The sequence below is a fragment of the Chrysemys picta genome, chromosome 9, assembly GCF_011386835.1.
Source record: "Chrysemys picta bellii isolate R12L10 chromosome 9, ASM1138683v2, whole genome shotgun sequence".
NCBI lineage: Eukaryota > Metazoa > Chordata > Testudines > Emydidae > Chrysemys > Chrysemys picta.
The window spans coordinates 84,182,869-84,206,990 of NC_088799.1; the positions used below are offsets into that span (position 1 = coordinate 84,182,869).

A 24,122-nucleotide genomic window follows, 5' to 3' on the forward strand; every position below is an offset into this window, starting at 1 on the left:
TCCGGATCTGAGCATGTGTTGGGTTTTGCATCCCAAGTCTATGCACTTAGGATTGTATTTTACAAATGTTCTGTGATAGACGTGCTCTCAGAAACCTTTCATCCAGCCCTGTTTTTCTGTTCCCAGTATCCTGGGCACCCTTTTGAACACTGAATCCAAAGGACGGAAAGGCTGTGTAGCTTGTTGGCAGTTCCTCTGTAGCTGGGCTTATTTCACGGTTGATCATTTTTTCTTTTGAAATAAGCTCCATTTTGAGGCAAGATAATTCCAGGGCAGTTTGGTACAGGAGAAAGGAGCTAGCCTGTCTGACAGCCCTGGATATGAAATCCTTTCTCCAGCCACAGAACTGAGACAGCCCGAGCGGGGGCACTGGCAGAGTTATCTCCATCCACCCACCTGTGCTGCTCCAGCACCATGATACTTTAGCCATTTGCTTTTAGGCTTCCCTGTTAACTGATTCCGTCATGTTTTGGCGTCCATCTTCGTTCCCAGAGGCACTCGGGCGGCTCCAGGCACTAGCGCAGCAAGCGTGTGTGTGGGGCGACAAGCCGCGGGGGGCATCCTGCCGGTCGCTGTGAGGGCGGCAGGCAGGCGGCTTTCGGTGGCATGCCTGCGGGAGGTCCGCCGGTCCCGCGGCTTCGGCAGCAATTCGGCGGCAGGGACGCTGATGGCGCGGCACCGGTGGACCTCCCGCAGGCATGCCGCCGAATCCACGTGACCAGCGGACCTCCCGCAGGCACACCACCGAAAGCCGCCTGACTGCCGTGCTTGGGGCGGCAAAAACCATAGAGCCGCTGTGGAGGCACTGGAGTCTTGTGGCCTGTGTTTATCTTAGTCACATTCTGCATGTGAGGCTGCAGGAACATTACAAATGAAGGGTTTGAGCCACATCTGTCTGAGGGCCACTGGCTCTCCTCCGTGCCCACCTGTTCTAGTCCTTCTAGCCCTTTTGCAGCACAGCACTTCAGATAGTTTTGCTTAGGACTTGGCCCATCTCCTGCCTTCATCCCTATTTTCCTGCAGCAGTGACAGATGCAGCTGAAAGCTGATGTCTGAGCCCTGGGCTTCTGTCTATGGGTTAGCTGCTACGCAGAGGGCTATCCTTATTACAGTGGTCTAAGTGGTCTGCTGCATTAAGAACATTGGCTTTGGGTCTGCCTTAAAAACTGGGACCTCAGTTAGGACCATGTGTGGCCGATAGACCACATTTTACCTACCTCTTTATCTTTCTTGGAGTCATAGACGGGAAAATCTTGTGCCAGCCCACTACAGTATAGACTGTAGGGAACTCTGTGATTGGCCCCTGGCCCTTGCATTGCTCTCCTGAGCTACCTAACGTTCAAAAAACCCAGGAGTCTGGATAAATACTCTGTGCTGCAGTAAGAGTCAAAGTAAGCACCAACAACCCAGGCCTTGGAATGCACCCGTGTGGGGTATTCCTTGTACATGTATGTTGGGGGAGTGTCCGAGGAAAGGTACGTAAGAGCACCCATAAGAGTGATTTTAGAAATATGAGTAATAATTAATAATGGCCCCGTCAAGTGAGCGCTTTGGAAAATTTGGTGACGGCTCTGCTGTTGCTGTGATCCCAGTGCACAAAAGGCTGGGGAGTTAGAACTGGAGACTGTGTGTGAAGCGTCAGTGGAGTGGAAGCTTGTTGTCTGAATTTTTCTAGTGCTCCATGAACAGTGCTAGGCAACAAACACGCTGACCCACTTTTGAAGGAGGATATTTTTGAGCTCTTGTGCTGTCGCTGCTGTTTTGATTTCTGCTCCGCCTGGGAGCGCGCTGCTCATGGAGGTGTAAACATCCTGCAGATGGGCTTCGTAGTATCATTGTTTGGTATGATTTTCTGGTGCCTCCTCTATTTTGATTTTGTTATTTAAAATTACCAACTTGCTACTTCCGACTGGGGTTCTGGGAGTAACTTGGAGTGAGGGATCCAGTGTAAAAGTCATAGATTTCAAGGCCCAGGACTAGCAAGGCTGAGTATCTCTGGGCCCTAAAATGTTCTCTGCTTCCTGTCCAATATTTGTAGGCTGTTCAGTGTGAGTGCCACGGTGATCAAAGAGCTGGTGTGCTGTGGGGTCAATGGAAAGACTCCCACTGACCTCTGTGGGCTTTGAATCAGGCCCGTTGTACATGGTAGCCCTTTTCACAGAGACAGCAAGCTTCCTCTCCTCAGATTCACTGTTGCTTCTTCCTCTGGCACACCACTGCTCTTCTGTGCAAGCCCAGCATACAGCTACACCTTCTCCTCTAGGCCAGACAGCAGAGCCACTAAAAGCAGGCCCAGATGGCTGATTGTTCCCCTGGCCTAGCTCCCCTCCTATCCACTTGCCTCTCCCAAAGCAGCACCCTTATGTAACACATTCATGTGTTGCACACACCAGACACTTACTGTAGAAATCACATGCATATGGGGAGCCAGGGCTAGACGGTGTTCTTGCACTCTGGTAAATGCAGCCTTGTTCTGAGGATGTTCAGCAGAATTGAATCAATGACTCCACGTTGCTTATGCTAATTCAGTTCTGCTGACATTTTGCAAGCTTCTGAACTACCAAAGGAAAAGTTGGAATTCCAGAGTGGATTGAATCCTTCCTGGGAGTCCCATAAGACTGTGGCCCTAGTCTTTTATTTATTTATTTACTAGTATGTCTGATCTTGAGCAAATATAGCAAGAGCAATAGGAGATGCAACAGCAATAGTTCCATGTTCAGAACTCCAGCTAATCAGCCAGGTCATGACTTCAGCTTCAGCCAGCAGTAGTGTCTCCCTCCGTCCTCTTCCCCAGTTCTATATTTATGCTGGTCTTAACCCCACCCAAAATGCACACTAAAAAGTCATTTTGTGTTTGGCCGGTTGTCCTAGGTACATTCCACCTAAGCAAGGGCCTAACAAAAGGAAAGTATTTGAAAGCCACTTCGGCTTCTTAGCGACCAAAATCCTGCGCTGCATGGATTGTTGCCATAGTTGTTCCTTGCTTCTTCCAGGAGGATGAGGGAGTTGGCCCACATGCGCGCACAAAAGCCTATGGTTAAATAAACCCCCTTAATCTCTGGAGATGAGCAGCATCTATTTGGAGACCTCCTGCCTCGGCACTGACTTCAAATGACCCTGCTGGCTCTGCAGGAACTATGCTGCTAGGAACTCCCCCTACCACAGCTACCCATTCACCACTCCCCAGAGGATTTTCTGTGTCCCAGAAAAGAAAGTGGCATAAGTCATTGTAGACTTCATTGCAATTTAGACTAGCTTCCTCTGCATCCAGGTTGAGGGATGGAAGACAAATCTAGTAGAACTTGGCTGGGCCACCTTCCCTTGCCTCATCTCATCTGTGGAGATGGAACCATGCAGAGAGGTTTCTATGCCTTTGGTGGGGAAAAGCATAAACAGTCAGCTGAAGTGGCATTACTTCTCTCCTTCCCTTGCAGCGTAGATGCAGGGGCACAGGTTCCTTTCCACATGAGGAAGTTGAGGGGAGCCTGTGAACCAAAGATAATGTCTGGTATTTTTATTTCAATAAGTTATTAGCTTTTATTTTTTACCTCTGGTACAACAATGCAATATGTTTATTGGGCCCCCCAGTCACCCAGACAGAATGTCTGGTCTTTATTGGCCTACAGAAAACTTTCTTCTTGGTGTTTTACTCTTTCCAATTTGGAAGGGGGAAAAAAAAGCTGTTTGTACAGTGGAAGGCAAAGTAAGTTTCTTCCAGGGAAGCGCATTAACATTTGGCACAAAACAAAACACTTCAGAGCGTAATGACTTTCAATCTGCCCTTAACTCACCTCTAGGGTTACCATATTTCAATACTGCAAAAAGAGGACACTCCACGTGGCCCCGCCCCAACTCCACCCCTTCCCCAAAGTCTCTGCCCCCTAGGGTGACCAGATCACCCAGGTCAAATATCGGGACGCGGAGCGGCAGAGCAAAAAAACCCAACAACCCCCCTCCCCCCACACCCACATACACCATTCCTCCTCCCTCCGCAAGCGCTGGAGAGAGGCCCGGGAGACGCAGGGGGAGCGCGGGGCTGCGGTGAGTGAGTCCGGCCTGGCCCCGAGCGCAGGCAGGACTCGGGCGGTACCTGGAGGGAGAGTAGGGGGGCGGCCCACGGGGCCAGGCGGCGGCTGTTCTCCCCACCTGGGCAGCCGGACTCAGGAGCAGCTGCTGCTGCAGCTCCCACTGCCGCGGGGGGAGGAAGCGGCCAAGCACGTGGCGATCGGCGGCTGCGGCTCTGGCGCCCGGGCCCGAACCCTCCGAGCCCGGGCCTGCTGCGGGGACCCAGCAGCACACATGCTGCGCCCAGCCCCTGGCCAGTCGCGTCTGGGCTGCTGCCCAGCTGGTGCAATCCCGCGGGCGGCCCTGGCACGGAGGCATCGGCAGCCCCGTTCGTTCCCCTGCGGGACCCGAGCAGGACGCGGGGGCTGGGACCTGCTGTCCCCACTCCAGGGCCACCCGCAGGATTGCACCAGCTGGGTCCCCGCAGCAGGCCCGGGCTCAGGAGGTTCATGCCCTGGGCGCCAGAGCTGCAGCCGCCGAGCGCCACATGCTTGGCCGCTTCCCCTCGCGGCAGTGGGAGCTGCAGCAGCGGCTGCTCCCAAGTCCGGCTGCCCAGGTGCGGAGAACGAACAGCCGCCGCCTGGCCCCTGCAGGGAAGTTGCTTCGGCCCCCGCGGCGCTGGAGAGCAGCGGGAGCCGGGAAAGTTGGAGCCCGGGGAGGAGGCGGACCCCTTACCATGCCTCCCTATTTTCCCAGACATGTCCTGCTTTTTGGAAATTCCTCCCAGACGGGGATTTGAGGACCGAAAAGCCAGACATGTCCGGGAAAATCTGGATGTATGGTAACCCTACCTGACCAAACATTACAACACAAAAGCTGTTGGCTCATCCTGCCCCATCTGTGTCTGATTTTCTTTGACCGATTGCTGGTTTGATTTTGCAAATGCTTACGTCAAGGCTCTCTTTCCCCTGAATCCTCCCAGACTCTTCTTACACCCATACACCTCCCAAACCAGGCCCCATGGACCACAACCAGCCCAGGGGCAACAGGCACGGGTCCCCATCCAAATCCCACTCAGCTAAGGGTCAAATTCAGCCCCTGCTGCCTGGTTTGCATGGGAAAGCGAGCCACTGGGGCAGAGGAAATTGGCTGCTGCTCTGGGCAAGTCTCTGTAGTAAGGATGCAAGGGAATAATAATAAAAAGAACCACCAGAAAATATCAGCTGTCAGTAGCCTGGGTCCCAGCCAGCGTGTTTGCTAGGAGAGATCAGAAACACTTAACATCGCTGCCTCCCTTGGTTTCATCCCCCCTGTGTTCACCTAGGCTGCCTGAGCAGTTCCAGGGCCTAAAAATGGAAAAAACGTACCTGCAAGAGACACAAGGTTGTCATCGTGCAGCCTGCTAGCCCTGTAGAGTCCCACCCTGGCTTGCCGGGCAATAATGTCCTGGCTAGACCAAGTCCCAAGAAAATCAGCAGCTCCCTGCTGCATGGTCCATGCACAGACAACTCTCCCTTCTTCCACTGACAGGGGAGGGTGTTTAGGGCTGGCTCTGGACAATGCCCAGCCAGGCTGAAGTTGCAGCTTACATGGGAAATGGTTCTTTGTTTCAGTGCAAGGAGTTGCAGAGGCAAAAGTTCAAATCAGCAAAGTTAAGCAGAACCTTTCGCTCGTGACTAGCTGGCTTCATCTGCAAAGCACTGTGCAGACACAGGCCTTGATTTATCCCCTGGTCCTGGCAGCTTCTGCCCCGAGGGACCCAGATGTGGAGCCCCCCCAGGCATGGAAAGTCCATCTGGAGATTTGGGGCAGTAGTAGGACAAGGTGCTTGCAACCTTAGCAGCTGCACAGTGGATGGGGCTGATCAATGAGGAGGTACTTCTGCTCCCAGTCACTGCAGCAGTGGGGGCAGCCTGGGCTCGGGGCCTCTTCCAGCTCCAGCAAGGGGTTGGGGCAGCCCAGGCTGGGGACTTCCATCCTTCCTCCCCTGCTCCAGCTGGGACTCAGGAATTCCACACACCCCTTCCCAACGGCCGAGGCAGCCCAGGCTCCGAGCAGGCTGGGAACTGACTTTCTTCCATCCCAGCCGAGGCAGCCTGGGATCGGGACTTCTGCCCTGCCCTGCCCTGCCCTGCCCTGCAGCCCTGTCCTCCTGCTGCCCCAAACTCCTACTGCGGCTCCCCGGGCTTCCTCATCCTGCATCTCCTGGGGGCTTCCGCTCCTGCCAGCTGCAGCCAGGGCAGCGTGGGCTCAAGAATTCCACCCCCTCCCCCTTCCCATCCCCCTCCCAACAGCTGAGGCAGCCCAGAGGCTCCAGACTTCTGCTCCCTGCTGCTGCCCGGGTTCGTAGGTTCTGCATCTTCCTCCCCGCCTGGCAAAATGCCGGACATTTTGAGCTATTTAAAAATTCCACCCGGACGGCAATTTAAGATCTAAAAAGCTGGACATGTCCCGGGAAAATCCGGACATGTCCCGGGAAAATCCAGACACATGGTAACCCTACTCACCTCACTGGGTTTAGATAATGCATGGGTCTGGGAAAGTAACTTTGTGTGAGCCCTACATTTACTCTGGAGGCTGCAATCCTTGGGCATTGTAGGGTGGGCCAAGAACCTTGATTTTGATATATTTGATTTTATTGGAATGGCATTGAGAACTTTCTTCTGATCCAGTACCATATCCATTTTATTCCTCTCATGCATTGTGACTATAATCTCCCAGAACAGCTCTAGAGGTCAGTATGTAGAAAGAATATGCTATAAACTACATACTGTGGAAATGTTCTGTTACACTGCTGGTACATACAGGGCCCAACTAAATAAATGGCTTTATAGATGACGGTCAGTGGAGATAATCAACCATTTTTAATTGTTCTATGGATGACCAACATCCAAGGTCCGTCTGCAGCAGCTTCAGATGTCTGATGACAGAGTGTGCCATAAAGCCTTCAGTGATGCTTTAACCACCAGCCAAAATGCAGGATCCACTGCTGAAAAATTCAACTTTAGGTTTCATCAGCCTAGAAAAACAGAATCCTCTCAAATGAAATTTCTCATCTTGCATCAGGTTTTAAAATGAAAGGTGGGTGGTTTCTAACACACAGAGGAATAAGGTCAATTACTTCATAATTCAGCTTCCCCATTCTAATCTGTCCACAGTTCTTCTGTCATAAACACATGGCATCAAAGGGGCATAACCTGTTTTCTTGTTTCAGGAAATATCTTCTTTAGTTTCAGTATCTTCTTTAGTTACTGGGCTTTGCTTAACAGAATGGGACACTTCCCCAGGAACCATGTTCTAAGACAGCAGTTCTCAAACTGTGGGTCAGGACCCCATTTTAATGGGGTCACCAGGGCTGGCTTAGACTTGCTGGGGCCCAGGGCCGAAGCCCAAGGGTTTCAGCCCTACGTGTTGGGACTCATGTTACAGGCTCCCTGCCTGGGTCTGAAGCCCTTGGGCTTCAGCTTTGCACCCCACCACGGCCTCCCCCACCCCCTGGGTCAGTGGGGCTCAGGCGGGCTCAGACTTCGGTCCCCTGTCCTGGGATCATGTGGTAATTTTTATTGTCAGAAGGGGGTTGTGGTGCAATGAAGTTTGAGAACCCCTGGTTTAAGATATGCATCTTAAGTAATGGAACAACAGGAGATTAAAAATCAAAGGATTATTTTGATATCCCTGTGATTTCCCCTCTGGATAGAAACTTTAAGAATAATGTCTAGGTCTTGTATAGTGCTTTTCATTAGTAAATCTCAATGTGCTTTACAAAGGAATATGATTATCTCCATTTTATAGATGCATGGAGGTGAAGTGACTTATCCAAGGTTACCCAGCAGGCCAATGAACAGAGCCAAGAATAAAATCCAGGTCTCTTTAAACATTTGATTAGATATTGCTCCATACATACAGCAGCAATCAGACTTGGTTGATCTATGCTCCACTTCTTAATGCCAACCAGATGTCAGACTTGGAGTGGACTTGTGCAGCTTGAATTCCCAGAGTTTGGTCACCATTATGTATTGACTGTAGCAGCTTGGGGCATTTTAAAAACCTTTTCCCCCATCTGCCCCCCTTTCTAAAATGGTTTTGGTTGCCTATGATCAGAGTTCAGTTGTATCATTGCAGCAGAGCTGAGGTAGAATACCACTTCCTGTTCCAGGGAATCAACACAAGCCCATCAGCCCCCCAGACCTCCCTACAGTTGCAACCAGATTCAACTCCAAGGGTTTGTCTACACTGCAGCTGGAAGGTGTAATTTCCAGTATGCCCATGCTAGCTCTGATCAAGCTACTGTGCTAAAAATAGAAGTGTAGTCATGGCAGTGCAAGCAGTGGGAGGGGCTCGCTGCTCCAAAGATAATCCCTTCCCAGACGTTAGGAATGTGCTTGGGTGGCTAGCTCCTCCCCCTTCTATCTTTAGTGCCCTAGCTCAATCAGATTTAGCAAGCTGGAAATTACACCTTCCAGCTCCAGTGTAGACACACCCAGTGGTGAGCTGGAGCTGGTTCACACCAGTTCGCACGAACCGGTTGTTAAATTTTGAAGCAGTTTTAGAACCGGTTGTTAACCCGCTTCCCTGCAAGGAGGGGGCGCTGCAGCTTCAGTGGGCTCCGGCCGGGAAGTTATGTAATTCCTCCTCCGGCCGCCGGGGGCGCTGCACTGCGGGAGCCATGTGGGCCGTTGCCTGGCCCTGGGCACGGGCCCTGTTGCTGCTGCTGCTCCCCTGGCCATGGGGCTGCCGCTACTGCCTGGTGGGTCCCTGGCTGCTCTGCTGGGCCTGGACTGCGTCCTGCTGCTCCGAGCCGCTCTCCCCGTGAGTACCCGCCACCCTGTCTCCAGCCAGCCCCGCATCCCCTGCTTGCAGCCAGCTCCTGCCCTGTCTCCAGCCAGCCCCGCATCCCCCTGCCCTGTCTCCAGCCAGCCCCGCATCCCCCTGCCCTGCCTGCAGCCAGCCCCACATCCCCCGTCTCCAGCCAACTCCACACCCTCCTGTCTCCAGCCAGCCCCGCACCCCCTGCCTCCAGTTAGCCCTGCCTCACGCCCCTGTCTACAGCCGGCCCCACGTCCATTGGTGCCCTGCAGTTCCCAGGGCAGTAACCCTACACACCTGCTTCAATGAGGGGGGCAGGGAGCAGCTGGGACTCACACATGTGCACACTCTAGGGTGACCAGACAGCAAGTGTGAAAAATCGGGACACGGGGTGGGGGGTAATAGGAGCCTATATAAGAAAAAGACCCAAAAATTGGGACGGTCCCTATAAAATCGGGACATCTGGTCACCCTAGCACCCCCCCCAGGAAGTGGCGGGGACCTACACATGTGAAACAGAGCTCATTTCTAGTTCAGGCCCATCTTTTTAAAAAAGAACTTTAGGTAGGGTTAACATACATCCGTATTTTCCCAGACATGTCAGGCTTTTTGGTTCTTAAATCGCCGTCCCGGGAAAATACGGACGTATGGTAACCCTATTGGTACAAAAAATACATACTGTGGCACATCCCTTAAATCAGAACTTTTTATAGGGAACCGGTTGTTAAGATTTTGGCAGCTCATCACTGGACACACCTTATTTGGATCTCCTCCTTTTCAAGCCTAAGGCTCCATGAACCTGGTTCTTGCACGAAGAATGAGCAGCCTCCTCTCCAAATGAACTCAAAAGCTTTTGCGCGGGCCTAGGGAGCATTCCTCAGCCAGCTGCAATGCATGCGCTGCTGGTGTTGCAGACGGAGCCAAGCGCCTGCATGTAACGTATGGATACGTGCAAGTTAATGGATGTCTGTCTTGTTTGTGAAGATGTCTTGTTTGCCCAGAGGCAAAGGAACTTTAAAGATAATTGACGAAGTTTGAGAAAGGTCTCATTTGAAAGCAGGCTAAGGCAGCTGCTGTTGCTATGTAGATTTTTCCTTTCATTGTATTTTCTACGTAACCGATTGTATCTTGAGGAGAATCCGGGGCTCATTAGTCTTAAGCAAATAACTTACATAATTAAAAGATTTCAATGGAAATTATTTTTGGGGGAGGGGTGTATCTGTTTAAGAGTTTATTAGGAGGGGAGGGAAGGAAACAGAGACCACTGTGTGTCTAACCCCTTAGCGCTGGAAATTGGGATGTCCCATTCAGATTAGCTGCAGTTCTGAGAGGAGCAGAGCTAAGTTCACTTCTTACTTTAATGCTCCTTTCCCAGCAACTTCTGCACTCCCTGCAACCTGCTCTGAACTAGATTCCTCCCTTTTACACACATACCACCTCCTCCATTACCAGTTGCACTAGCTGAAATTTGCAGCCCCTCCAAGAGAGGGGCGCGCAGCAGGAAGAATTGTCTGAGTAGGCACTTTTTTTTTCTTTCCTTTTCTAACTTTGGGACCTGACGAATTCGTGTATAAACCCCATTCCTCTTACTGCTGTCATCCATCTTCTCTGCCCTTCAGAAGCGCCACAACATCCTTAGTTTCATATTAGAAGGGGAACAGAATTGAAAGCCTCACTCTCCACTTCTTCCTGAGAATTTTGTTTTTTATTGTACATTCAAAGTTGCTGCAGTCACACGCTTGCTAGTAATCGCCCCACTATTTAATTCATGACGTTTGTTAGGAATTTCTGCTTGAGTGCGCCACCTTTTTAACCCCAGAGTCTCAGTTCAAAGTCTTGCTTCCACTGTGGTCTCATTCTCTCAGTGTTATCTTTGTGCAAAAGGGATGTGGCCTAAGGAGCAGAATAGGCCATGGGGAGTCAGGGCTCTCTTCACACAACACACAGTCAACCTGTGAAACTCATTGCCGGGGACGTTGTGAAGGCCAAAAGTGTAACCGGGTTCAAAAAAGAATGAGGTAAATGCATGGAGGAGGGGTTCAACAGTGGTGATTAGCCAAGATGGACAGGGACTTAAGCCAATGCTCCATGTGTCCCTAAACCTCGGCCAGAAGCTGGGACTTGGACGACAGGATGGATCACTTGTTAAACGCCCTGTTCCGTTCATTCCCTCTGAAGCGTCTGCCACTGTCAACTGTTGGCAGCCCGGATACTGAGCTAGATGGACTATTGGTCTGACCCTATATGGCCGTTCTTATATTCTGTACCTAATTCCGCCATTCAATCCCTCAGTACCTCAGTTTCCCCATCTGTAAAATGAGGGTGGTAATAACACTTTCCTAATTGACAGGACTGTTGCAAGGCTTAATTTAATGTTTGTAACACACTTTTTGAGATCTTCAAGTAAAAGGTGCTAGAAGTGTTAAGCATGTCAAAGGTAATTTAACTCCTATCTTTTCCCTTGGCCCCTTTATATAATAATAAAATAAAAAAAAGAGCAAGTGACAGTGAGGGGACAGAGAAAGACATCCTATAGAACAGAAGTGCCCAGCAGTGACTGCTGTGGAGATAATTATTTACAAATATGTCCTGTTGCTTCATTTTTGTTTTTCAATCAAAGGGAAAGGTCCTTAGAAGGAGAATCCTCAAAGAGGTTGTGTACCTTAGCTTTGCTTTCAGTAGGTTTTTCCATCTTCGGCCGCCGTTGGGCTGTCCCTGCTTCACCATAGTGTCTCTGCTTCCACCTCTCCACCTTTTACATCTTCTGCAGATACTACTTCAGTTGTAACTGCCAGAAATACCCTTCCCCCCAACTGTCCACCCCAGTAGTCTTACTGCTGGTGCTCCCAGTCCTGTCTTGCTGTTCGGTTTAATGGAGAATTTCCTGTTGGTTCTTATCTGGCACAAGCAGTCGGTCTCCTATTGCTTCTTAGCTCTCAGGGTTATTATCCTGGATTCCTCTAATGATCCTTTCCAGCACTATGTTGTAGTGCACCCAGCATCTCCAGCATTTGCTGGTATGTCACGGAACTCTTGGTACTTTATGTTCTGTCGAATGAAGGAAGCACTAGGGTCCTGCTCAGAACAATACGTGGCCCTAATCTCTTGGGAGCCGGTGACCAAGACAGCTCCAAAACAGGAAATGATATTTTCGATTCAAATGTGACCGTTCAGAGGGGCGGATGTTTGGATGGAGACGGATGTTGTTTTGGGGGCAGCCCCCGCTGACAAGGGCAAAGCATGTCAGTGCAGCTGAGACAGAATTCATAAATCCTTAAAGGTATTTTCTGTAGATTGAGATGGTTTCAGGGGAGCTACTATCAGAGTTACAGAGAGAAATAATCTTGGAACGATTGTTCATAGGTCACCCCATGGCCATAGTGACAGCAGGTGTGGAATTTAGATTAGCTGGATCCAGAAGGAGAGGTTATTTGAGCTAAAGGAGGATTTTTTGTAACTGTTAACAGTATAGCGTGTATGACATACAGTTGCAGTCCTAGTTCCCTCTAGTAGATGGCAATGGTGCATATACACGCTAACATTTATATAGCTTTTAATGCACCGCTACCTTGATATAACGCGATCTGATATAACACAAATTCGGATATAACGCGGTAAAGCAGTGCCCCGGGGGGGGGGGGGGGCTGCGCACTCCGGTGGATCAAAGCAAGTTCAATATAACATGGTTTCACCTATAACGTAGTAGGATTTTTTGGCTCCCGAGGACAGCATTATATCGAGGTAGAGGTGTATATGTGGCTTTCTTCCAAGGATCCCAGAGCACCTTGCAAAGGGGAAGTAATTCTGTGCCCATTTTGCAGAAAGGGTGTTGAGAAACAGAAATTAAGTGACTTAGCCAAGGGCAGTCAGTGGTATTGATAGAAGTAATCTAGCTGCCCTATAACTGTCCCCAGCTCTAACCACTAGACTCACTGCCTTACAACAGAGAAATAAGCACTAAATGTTGTTTTCCTTGTGGCAGCATACAGGCACTTGTCAGGGATCAAGACTGTTGAGCTGGGTGCTATACATGCATGATAAAAGTAAAGACATTTTCTGTCCCAAGGATTTTACGGTCTTTGCACAAGACAATTAGTGGATACAACAAACAAATGGGCAGGGACTGGTGAGAAGAAGAGAACAGTGAAAGGATGATGTTGAGTATAAGTACAATAATTTGCAACAGAGATGCTTCCGTCCTCTTCCTCCCATCTCAGAAACAAAAGCTTCTCTGTAGCTGGAGGAATACAGATGTTTTCAAGTGGATCTAAAGAGTCTCCCAGCAACTCCTCCCCCCCAAACGAGTGATGCTCTGGCACATTTGTGCAGCTGAACTATCTGGGCTCCATCCTGGCAGGTGCTGGGTTGTTGGCTAGGTGAATATTAATAGTTCAGCTACAGGAGCTGGTCCTCTAGGAAAGAGAGAATATTAGGTTTGGGGAGGATTTGTGAAGTTCACATTTACTATTTGAGGCTTGAACTACAAGTAACTTTAAAACATGTTCCCTTCTTGCAGAGCTACACGACACTGGGAGGGTAAAGTGTTTTCAGGCAGCACAGAAGAATGTTGTTTGCCAGCTAGATGCTAATGTTGTCCCCATCGATCTACTTCAGCACTGATGTCCCCTTCCCACTGCTTGATGGCAGACGAACCTGGTACAGACTCTTGCTTAGTGATCTGCTTACTCTGCATGGAAAAAGTTGGATTTTGGTTTCTTTGCCCACTCAGTCATACACCAATGTACCTGTTCAGCTTCAGAGAACTTCTGGAAACTGCTACCAAACTGCTGGACTGTTTAGCTTCCCAGACAATCCTCGAAGTGCAAAACCGATTGGTCAAAATTATTCTGGTGACGTGCTTGTCGTGGGGTGTGAATCTAAGCAGGCAGATCAACTCCCAAACAAAATCTGTTTGACATCATTGAGGGGAAAAATGCATACGGGCTTTTCTTGTTTTGGGGTGGGTGGAGCTGCACTGTTGTCAAACCGAATTTAGATTGACAGTCTCAGCATCTGAAGTCCCTCTTTCTACAGAATCCACACAGTACAGACAGAGCAATTCCAGCTTCCCCATGCTGTTCCATCAGTTTGGCTGCACCATGTCCTAGAAAGAACTTCCTATGAACAACCTTTCTCACCCCACGCGCTCCAAATTTGTCAGTGGAATATTGGTACATCCTGTTGGCAGTTCCAGGAAATGCTGAATGCCAGTAAAGGGGTTGGTTACAACAGAAATTCAGAGACGTTCACATCATGTAAGCAAAAAACAATCATGGGAGGGTGCAGGGAAGGGCTTGTTCCAACAGTGGCAGGGAGGAGTGATATTTTGTTTTAATTGTGCTTTCCATTGAAATCACATCTCTAATCTCATTCTACTGGCTTGTGGACATTAGTTGTGTACTTAGGCTCTGACTTAGCTGCCTTAATAGAGCCTCTTGAGATGGAGGAGAGTCATTTCTCTTTGGGCAGTCCAACTGCCCAGAGCTGCAGCTCTTCTGTATGCAAGTCTGGCTTGGTACAGGATCTCGTTTGGTGTTTCTATTGGTGGTTTCTCTCCTCTTCCTATACCTGATCCTTCCAAGTGCTCCTTCCCTTGGGGAGGAATCAGAACTTGTTGGTGATGGAATGTCAAGTCAGATCATGCAGTATTTGGCCATTATGCTCAATAGACCTAAAAGACCTGTTTTTCTTTTACTCTCTACCCAACAATAATGCCCTTTGGGGATAGAAGGTGGTTTATTTTTAAGCCATCTCAACATCATATATTAGTTCCTTGCTTTTCTCATTTTGGGCAGGGTCAAGTTGCCATCAGGAACTAGCTACTAGAGCAGATTTAACTCATGAGCTCGAGAACGACCTCACTTTATCCGCATCCTAATGTGCACGTTACTGGGGCTGGGTCCATAGGTGGCTGCTCTGCTAGAAGGGCTGGAAGGAAGCCTCTCCTGAAGCCAGTGAGGCACGTCATTAATCAGAGGCTTTTTGAAGTGCTTTTTTCTACAGTGCATGTATTGGAGATTAGCACAAAATAAACTCACCCCCATGTTTCTTTTTCTTGCCTTTAGTGCTGCTGAGAAGTGTGTTCTGGTGAGAGGAAAATAGCGAAGTTGAGAATCACGTTGTTTGGGATCACATTCTATAATATTTTTTTGAAAAGCCAAACCAGGTAGACTATTACAGAAGTGTGACATCTTTTACCCTGGTCACACAGCATTTGTCTCCTTGGCCAAATGCTTCAGTAGCACATTCCTGTAGTCATCGTATTAGTTTGTTCATTCTGTTTTGGGTAACTTTTTTTAAAAAAAGATTTCTTAAAATATTAGTTATTGGAGAGAGAAACAATCCCTGGAATGATTTGGAATAAACCTGAGTTACATTGAGAGGAAAATTCTGCATTTCTTTTTTTTATTATTCTGACCTCTCTTGAGATGAGCCAGTGTGCTCTTTGTTGTACCACCATCAAAGTGGTGGTTCTGCTTGATGCATCATTGCACATGTTTGGTGACGGGTGGCTGATGTTAGGAGAGTGGATGCAGATGGGGTTGCAATGGATGCCAAGTTTCCAAAGAGCTTTTGTTCAAGACTAGGGTGGACTATCAGCATGCACAAGGCTATTTTAACTTGAAAAAGGCTAGTTTATAATTACCAAGACACATCCTGCGTGGTCCTGTTCTTCTGGAATGGGCAACTCTTGAAACAAGGGGTGTTTGTGCAACAAGGGGTGTTTGTCTACCCTGCAGAGTTTGAGGATCCTGTTTTCTCCGTGTGACAGTCCTTTCTCAGTGGCCTCAAGCTAGAGCTGGTCAGGAATTTTTTGACGAAACATTTTTATCAGAAAATGTTGATTTGTTGAAACCCAAACTTTCCCCAGTAATGATCAGTTTGACAGGAAGGCTTCTCAGGACCAGGATGGAATTCCTCATCCAAATAGGAGAGATCCAGTCCAGAATAGCCAATAGCCCCTCTTCACCTGGGATTTTGGAGATCCAGGTTCAAGCCCCTGCTCTGAATCAGGCTGAGCAGGGACTTAAACCTGGGTCTCCCACATGCGAAGTGAACACCCTAAACACTGAGCTATTGGCTATTCTGGGGTGACTGTTTTTTTGCAAAAAACTTCCAGAGGCCTAGTTCTCATTCTGATGCAGACTGAAAACAAATTTCTCATTTTCTGACCAGTCCCATTCAAGGCATTTATGGTCCAGGTCACTTTAATTCCACCAGTGCGTTCTGCTTCCACACCCATCCATTCTGGACTGACCTCTAACTAAAACTCCTGTCCCACTGCATTATGGATCTCCTGGAAATTTTTGAATGGATTATTAGGGGGGATCTCTGCTTTAGCTACTCCAGAGCCACGGCTAGGAACTAGGAGAAGATCTTCTCAGGGCATTGCTGCATTCATGACTTTGGAAACACAATAAAAATATATGGGTCTGGTCTGGGCCAGCAAGCTGCCAAGTTGAAAATCAACTAGGGGAACTACATGCTCCTGGTCTACACTTAAACATTTCACTGGCATAGCTGTGTCAGTTAGGAGAGGTGATTTGTTTTTAATTGGAAGAGCTATGTCAGTAAAGACCCTGTTTTAGATGTAATTAACTGTGCTTATTCCCGTATAGCACTTGTCAGTCAGGGGAACCAGAATAATCTATACCAGCATAAGCACTTTTATACCTATGTGACTCTGCTCTCCTAGAGGGATTTGCTGTAGCTGTACCAGCAAAACCTTCCTAGATTATATAAAGCCATGATCTGAAAGAAGGCTTTCACCTTCCAGGGGTCCCATTATATGTCTACATGAAAGAAAGGATTGGCCAGTACCTGAGCAGTGGAAGAATTGTCTTCAGAAGAGACTGACCCACATGTGATTCCTTCCTTCTGTTCTGTCTGATTTTTCTCCCCTCCCCGTGGGAGAAGGGTTTTTCTCCCTCCCTCCCCACCGCCCCCTCAAAATTGATTGCCACATTGTTGGCATATGACAGGCATCATTTATGAGTGTGAGGAGGGTTTAATGAAAAGCAAGGGCTCGCTCTTCAGTGCCCTAGATCAGAAGAGCCACCTTTTCCCCCTCCTTTTCAGCATGCATTCTACTGTGTGATGGAGAGTCAGGTTGTCTGGGTTTTGTGTCCCTCTTAGGATAATTTGAGTTGACGAGAGCTACAGTAGCTGTGGTGCAAAAGAATGTGGGACCTAGATGAAGGGTCTGTTCTCTCTCTTAATAGCAAGAGTTTGGCAGGGAGTGAAATCTCGCTGTCTCTTCCAATTTGGAAAAGTGTATCAGTTTGCACTCGGTCCTCTATCTGGCCTAGTTAGCACCACCAGCTAAGGCCAAGTGTCTGTTGTGCTGCTGGATTTTGTGATGGGGGGCAGTTGTCTGTTAAGAACTACACAGAGGCTGTTGGTTCATTTCACGTTGGCCCCCAGTGTCACTACTGACCTGCGCTGGATTTGAACCATTGACCTAGAAGTAACACAGCTCCATTTTCTCATTGACCTGAGAGATGCATCTTTGATTTTCCCTGATGTGCTTCTGGAAGGAAGCCGTGACTTTGCTTTTCTGGCAGACTGTCACAAAGAAAAAAAGGTTACTGTGCATCAAGAGAAATGCTAAGTGGCTGATTTAGGTGAGACCTCAGGCAGTAAATGGAAGGGGGAAAGTAGGTTCTGCTGTTTCTGGGTTTACATCTACTGTGTGTAAATGCGGGTCCTAGAATGGGAGGCAAGGCACAATGTAAAAATCAACAGAAAGGATTATTCCCTGTGCTTTTACATCTGAAGGTCTCAAAGTGCTTCACAAAGGGAGTAGCTATAATTTTGTCCCCATTTTACAGATGGGGAAAACTGAGCCATAGGGAGGTGAAAGGTCTTACCCAAGTTCACCCTGTGAATCAGTGGCTGAGTTGAGATTATGGCCTGGTTCTAGGCTTTAACTACTACACCAGACTGTCTTCTTGCAGGGTTTGTCATGCGTTCTAGGTGGGCTCAGCCAGAAACCACCGAGGCTAGGAGCTTGAGATCCAAAACCAATAAAGATATCAAGCTGCTTTTTAAAGACTAGCTCCCCCTCATTTGGTGAGATTTAATGTTTAGGGAGTTTATGGTTCCAGTTCATATGATCTAACGGAGAAGATCACTTGGTCCCTTTCTCGTAGTGGGAGAACGATGTCACTCTGGCTCACGCCTCCTGGTATTGTCGGTGGCCGGTGATGTGCTCGATGTAGATGTCCCTGGACCATCGGATGGTGTCTGACTCCATGAGGCGCTGCATGAGACGTGCGTAGCGTCGACCGATCCCGCAGGTCCGCAGCACACGTACATCCAGCTTGAAATTGCTAAGCAATGTAGGTAGACAGGAATATGTGGATAATCAGTTCTACACAATTGCACTTTGGACATGGTTGTTTACTTTTGTTTAAAGAAACAATCAAATATCAGATGCTGGAGAACAGTTAAGAGATGTGGCCAGGACTGAAGACAAATCGTGTGTTGCCCTGTTGTTTCTATGCAGCATTATTCCTGTTTTTCCGGGTCACCTCTCCTCCCTGTGTTGAAGAGGCAATCTGAGGAGTCTTGCTATTTCAGCTGCTCAATAACACCTGCTTGTGTAAGAGCTAAATGGTGCTAAGGAAGGAGCAGTAAAACAGTGGAACGTGTTCCAGAATCCCCCAGTTGTTCGCTGTTTCCTGCTCGTCTGTCTCACAGCTGTCCTTGCTCACATGCAGTCAGAACTAGATCTTTTCAGGCCAGCCGATTGCACTGCTGTGCAGTTTCCAGTGCTAGTGCTCTTACTATATAGGCTAGCGTGGGCTGGGACTGCGCGTATTCAGTTGCTGCAGAGAGGGTACTTGTGTAACTCAACACTGCCCCTTCTGGCCTGTTCAGTAGCGGTGTGTGTGGGGGGTTAATTCTCCAAGGGTGGTGGTGAGCCTAGAATGTAACACTGGGATTAACTAGCGTTAATGCATTAACCCATGGAGTTGCCCAGTAACTATTAATTGCAGCAAAGAAGGGCAATCCTGCCATCCATTTGGCATGCAAACAAAAGCAACCATAGGAGAATCTCTGGGCTCAAATTGGGAGATGGAGGGTGAATGGCAATACTCAGACATAAGTGTCAAGCTAAACCATGTCCAGCTGAACAAAGTTTATACAGAGCTTTTAGATTAAGCACAGAGATAGCAGGTTAATCATAGTCAGGGCCGGCTCTAGCTTTTTTGCTGCCCCAAGCAGCAAAAAAAAGCACCGCCCCCGAGCCCCCCCGCCGAGCGCCGCCGGAACCCCCCTGCCAAGCCGCCGGAGCCCGCCCCCCCCCCGCGCCGAGCTTCGCCGGAACCCCCCCCCAGCGCCGAGCCGCCGGAGCCCGCCCCCACCCCCTGCCGAGCGCCGCCGGAATCCCCCTCCAGCGCCGCGCCCGCGCCGGAACCCCCACCGAGCGCCGAGCCCTGCGCTGCCCCCCCCGCCGAGCGCCGCGCCGCCGGAGCCCCCCGCCGAGCCCCGCGCAACCGGAGCCCGCCCCCCCAGCGTCGCGCCGCCGGAGCGCCCCCCCCCCGCGGAATGCCACGCCGCGCTCCCCCCGCCGCCCCTTACCAGGTGCCGTCCCAAGCATGTGCTTGGGTGCCTGGTGCCTGGAGCCGGCCCTGATCATAGTCAAAGGGTGATAAAGTCTGTACAGGTCATCACTTTTTAAAGGCTGTACCTTTAAATAATCAATAGGCCATCACCAGGGGTTATTGCTGACTTGGACTGTTGTGTAAGGATAGGGTCAGACAGCAGAGTTAATTATTACTGCGGCATGGTTGGCTCTAAGTCCTGTCTGACTTTGGCAGTGGGGGCAGCTACTCCAAAGGGCACATGCTGCTGCTGAGCAAGCACACTGGCCTCTGAGGGGGACAGGTACAACCCTAAAGCTTCGAAGGGTACGTCTACACAGCAAAACGACCCCACGGCAATGAGTCTCCGAGCCTGGGTCAGCTGACTCAGGCCTCAGGTACGGGGCTAAAAATAACAGTGTAGCTGTTCGGGCTTGGGCTGAATCCTGGCCTCTGAGGCCCTCCTCCTTTGCCACGTTTCAGACCCGGGCTCCAGCAGGAATCTGAATGTCTACACTGCTCTTTTTAGCCCCATAGCACAAGCCCCTTGAGACTGAGTCAGCTGACCCAGGCTCTGAGACTCACTGTTGCGGGTCTTTTTTTGCTGTCAACGTACCCTAAAATTCTAGCTGAACTTCAGGGCCCTTCCTGCCCTCAGGGCACATTCCACTGAATAACATTGAGTTCCTGTAAAATACCATTCCCTTCCTGCAGGACAGGTTGGCATCAGCCATAAGGCTCCATTCCTACAGGTACCACGGTCGGATATGCTAGATCTGGCAGTCCTGCTGTGTGATGTGTCGGTGTCTGATTCTCATCCTGCTGATGGCAGAGGTAAATTTTGTACTGATATGCACAGCTGCCCCCATAGGATTCTAGAATGAGCTTGTCAGGTGGGGTCGAACCTTTTTAAGCAGGTGGATTTTGCAGTCACAACGCACATTGTCCAGGTGCATGTGCTGCTCTTTAGCTTCTGCTTTAGACTCTGCTCACGTAGTTCTCCTGGTGTTGGATGCCAGCTCCATTCCACAGACAGGCCTTCAGAGAGGCTACGTTACTAGGACCCTGGTGAATCTGGGTACTTTGATCGCAGCTGCTAGAGAAATCATTCTTCCATAGTGGAAGCAGTCATTCTAATTCATTGTTCGTTGTTGGCTCCGTTCTGTCCTTGGGGCATTCCTACTCGGAATGTGTGCTTCCAAAAGGAAGAGGTTGGAAACATTTGGGGGGAAACATGAAACCCTGCTGATGACTTTGAGAACTGAAGCTGATGAGAAAACTGCCTTATTTCACAAATCATCAGTGATGTTTTACTGTGTGGTGGAAATGTGCTTAGTACCACGCAGGACACAAACAAAATCAGGTCCTGTCCTGTCCCCAAAATGTTACAGTATACAAGGCAGAGCCAGATCAGAGCAGGTAACAGACCTAGGGGGCTGTCTTAACTGAGAGCAATCAATATTTTTTCAGTTTTCAACACCATCCTATAACAGGGTGTAGAATTTTTCATGTTCACAGAAACTTGGGCCCATAAAATTGCAATGGAGAATTAGGGGCTGCTCTTGGAAAATCTGGCCTCAGATATTCCTCCCTTTTCATCTGCCTTATTCTCTTGCTTGATTCGTTCTGCAGCGTTTCAGTTCAGTGCTCCAGATATCATCAGTCCATCACTGTGCAAGTGAATGATGATGTTGCCAAAGTCTGCACAGAGAGGAAGTAACTCAGTGAGTGAATCTCCTTGGGGGAGCAGTCTGCTTAGAATGGAGATGTCTACTGACTGGGTGATCAGAAATGATGGGAAAGGGAAATAGTGGTAAAGAGCATGTGATTCAAACACAGGACCAGGAACCTGGACTGTCGAATTCTGTTCCTGGTTCTGCCACTGACTTGAGAGAAACTCCAGTGCCCAAACTTGTGTCTCTCGGGTCCCCATCTGCTTCACACAGGTACAGCAAGGCTGGTGAAGCTCTTTGAGATCTCTAGTTAGCTGGAGCAACAGAAGTTCCCCATATTATAATACATAGTATATAACTCAGTGTCTTGCAAAAGACGATATTCCTGTCACTGTTCTTGACTCGGGCGGTGGTTCTTGTATTTTATTCTCTCTCAGGGTATATTTTGAAAAGGGATTTGGGAACAGTGGGAAATAACAGGCAGAGCGAGAATTAAATGCAGAGTTTAATTCTTTAAATGTATGCACATTTGAGAGTGTGGGTTTGTGCCAAGATAGACTCAATCAGGAATAAACATGATTTTACATGAAAGGCTCATTAAGGATTTGAGTTCAGCATGTGGCAGAAGGGCATTTTTACCAATTAAAGTGGAACTTTTGTGTTTTTATTAAATGTTGCCATGGAGAAATGCGGTCTAGGGCTGATGACATTATGGGATATGTTCAGCAGGACAGGCAAGTGAAGAAGCCATGCACTGTCCAGCACTAACCAGCACCCTTTATACCCCGTTTGTGTGCGGAGATTTCGGTTTTTTAGACTAAAGTCAGCGTTGGTGAAATGTGCCAGTATAACAGCCCTGAAAAGTGAAGGCCTCTAGTTACCATGAGGACAGGTACATACTGGCAGCAGCAGCACCAGAAATGTCCCAGCATCGTGGCTCATTGTGCTCTGGACAAGCCACGTCTAAGGGCAAAAGAGTAGTTCAGTCTGCATAGCTTGTTCGTTATTAGCCCTCTGCTGAGATTCCCAGTTGGGGGTAGGGGGAAAACAGGGGGAGTTGTGATGTGTGCATGAAGGACCTGATTTCCAGGGGCAATGAGCACCTGCAATTTTGTTTGAGGTAAATAGGAGCTATATAAATCCGGTCCCAGGAGCTAAATGGAGACACCAACACACTTTGCATTTAGGCCACTGATCAGTGGTCCCTTGTTAATATGTTTGTCACTTCCACCATGGGCTGGATTCAGCCTAGATGTGGACAGTTCTGTATCCCATTAAATAATAACAAATGCATGGGTGCTGGAACTAGGGGTGCTGCTGCACCCCCTGGCTTGAAGTGGATTCCATTATATACAGGGTTTACAGTTTGATTCAGTGGCTCTCAGCACTATATCCCCCACTATACAAACTGTTCCAGCACCCCTGAACAGATGCGATTGGGAAGTGGGAGAGCACTGTTGCAAAGAGCATACATCCTTTTGTGGGAAGTGTTCCGGACTCCCAAGCCTAGAATATGTGGCTCTGGATAATGGGAGGATTTTGTGGTGCCCGGTGGATTTGAGCCATTGAGTTTTGGAAAGATTGTGCTCTAACAGTCCTATGGAAATTCATGTATATGCTAGAAAACATATTTACACTCGTAACTCCTGTTTGGTTTGTCGAGTAACTTTATCAGAGCAGGTTCACCCCTCACGTACTAAAGTTGAAACCAAAGGAAAACACAGAAAATGAAATGTCAAGCCCCTTAATGTGCAACCTCCAGCCACCCCCAAAAAACACACACTGTCCAAACAAAGATCTGTTGGCTTGATACTGTGCAGAAATGTGCATAATGAAAACCCAGCCCACGTGAGCAAGGAGGCTTTGCTCTGCAGAGGAATCATGCTGCTCTTCATTGGTTTTGATCAATTTCAGGGGGATTCAGTCTCCATGATCTTTTTGAGTCTACTTAAAGCTCAGAGAGAATCCCACTGCCCAAAGCTACCTAACCTAGCTTGGTGCAAGACAGTACCTCGGGTTTCCACCCCAAGCCATAATTCAACTCAGACTTGAGTCCGAACAGTATTTTGAACTAACGTGGGTTGATTTATAGTTTTGGGTGAAAGCCATACGAGCTGTGGTTTGGGCTGAATTTCTCTTTGGGGCTTTGGTCAAACCTAAAACTCGGAGAAAAATTCAATGTGTGTGAACCTCATATGAAAAGACCTCTGCACCAGCCTCTGGCCAAATGAAACCACTGAGTTGTCTACATCTTTACTTAAGGAGGCCACAGCCTTGCTAATATTGGGAATTATTTCTCACATACACTGATATCCCTTACTTAGTGGTTAACGTAGGCTGAAACAGGAGGGGGAGCTCTCATACTACAGCCAAGGAAACAGGGAGTCAGGACAGAACAGTCTTTGTCCAAGCCATGAAAAGGGAGGGAGCTCCCCCTTATTTTAATCTCTTTGGTAGCTGGGCTTCACCTCAAATTCCAGATCTGGGCTGTTCAAATGCCTGGAAGTGCAGGGATTTTCACATCTGTGGGGATGATTTAGGGTTATCTCTAATTATTTCCTGCATCCTTGCGGTGGCAGAGATCAGGGGAAGAGGCAATTTGATTTCTAGAAATATAACTGAAACTAATATAGGCTTCTCGGTTCCAAATCCGTAGGCTCCTGCAGCAGTTAAACATAGACAAATGGTCCTGTGCTTGGAGGATATGTGTTGCACACTTGATATATTTCAGTTTCTGGGAAGCAGTTTAATAATTCTGTTTTTTCATAGGACCGTGTAGTGGTGGTGATAGCTAAAGTCTTTAGTGCGTTAACACCCCTTCTATGGCTTTCACATTCTTCCTTAATCTGCTGTAATTCCTCCAAGAATGGGACATTGAAAATAGTTCTTTAGTCCTTCTTGGTCTCATGCTGACTTTCAGCAAGGAGGGTTGATTTGTTTGTTTGTTTTGCTCAGGAACAAACTAACAAGCTACAAACTAACAGCATGGGATGTTTGTAGATTTGAGTCAAAACTGCAAGGAAAAAATCCAATCAAATCCATGATTAGTA

At 48.6% G+C, this 24,122-nt stretch overlaps 1 protein-coding gene and 1 long non-coding RNA gene across 2 annotated transcripts in view; one reads left to right on the top strand and one right to left on the bottom strand.

Annotated features, from left to right (window-relative positions):
* The window catches only part of SLC16A2 (solute carrier family 16 member 2), a 105,661-nt gene that overhangs the window by 41,976 nt on the left and 39,563 nt on the right, over positions 1-24,122 (top strand). The gene's annotated exons all lie outside the window — the stretch shown is intronic.
* LOC135973442 (uncharacterized) lies at positions 615-19,574 on the bottom strand. Its single transcript, XR_010590274.1, has 3 exons — positions 19,398-19,574; positions 11,473-18,142; positions 615-3,485 (listed from the first exon to the last, which is right to left on the bottom strand). It is a non-coding gene; the product is annotated as an uncharacterized LOC135973442 (long non-coding RNA).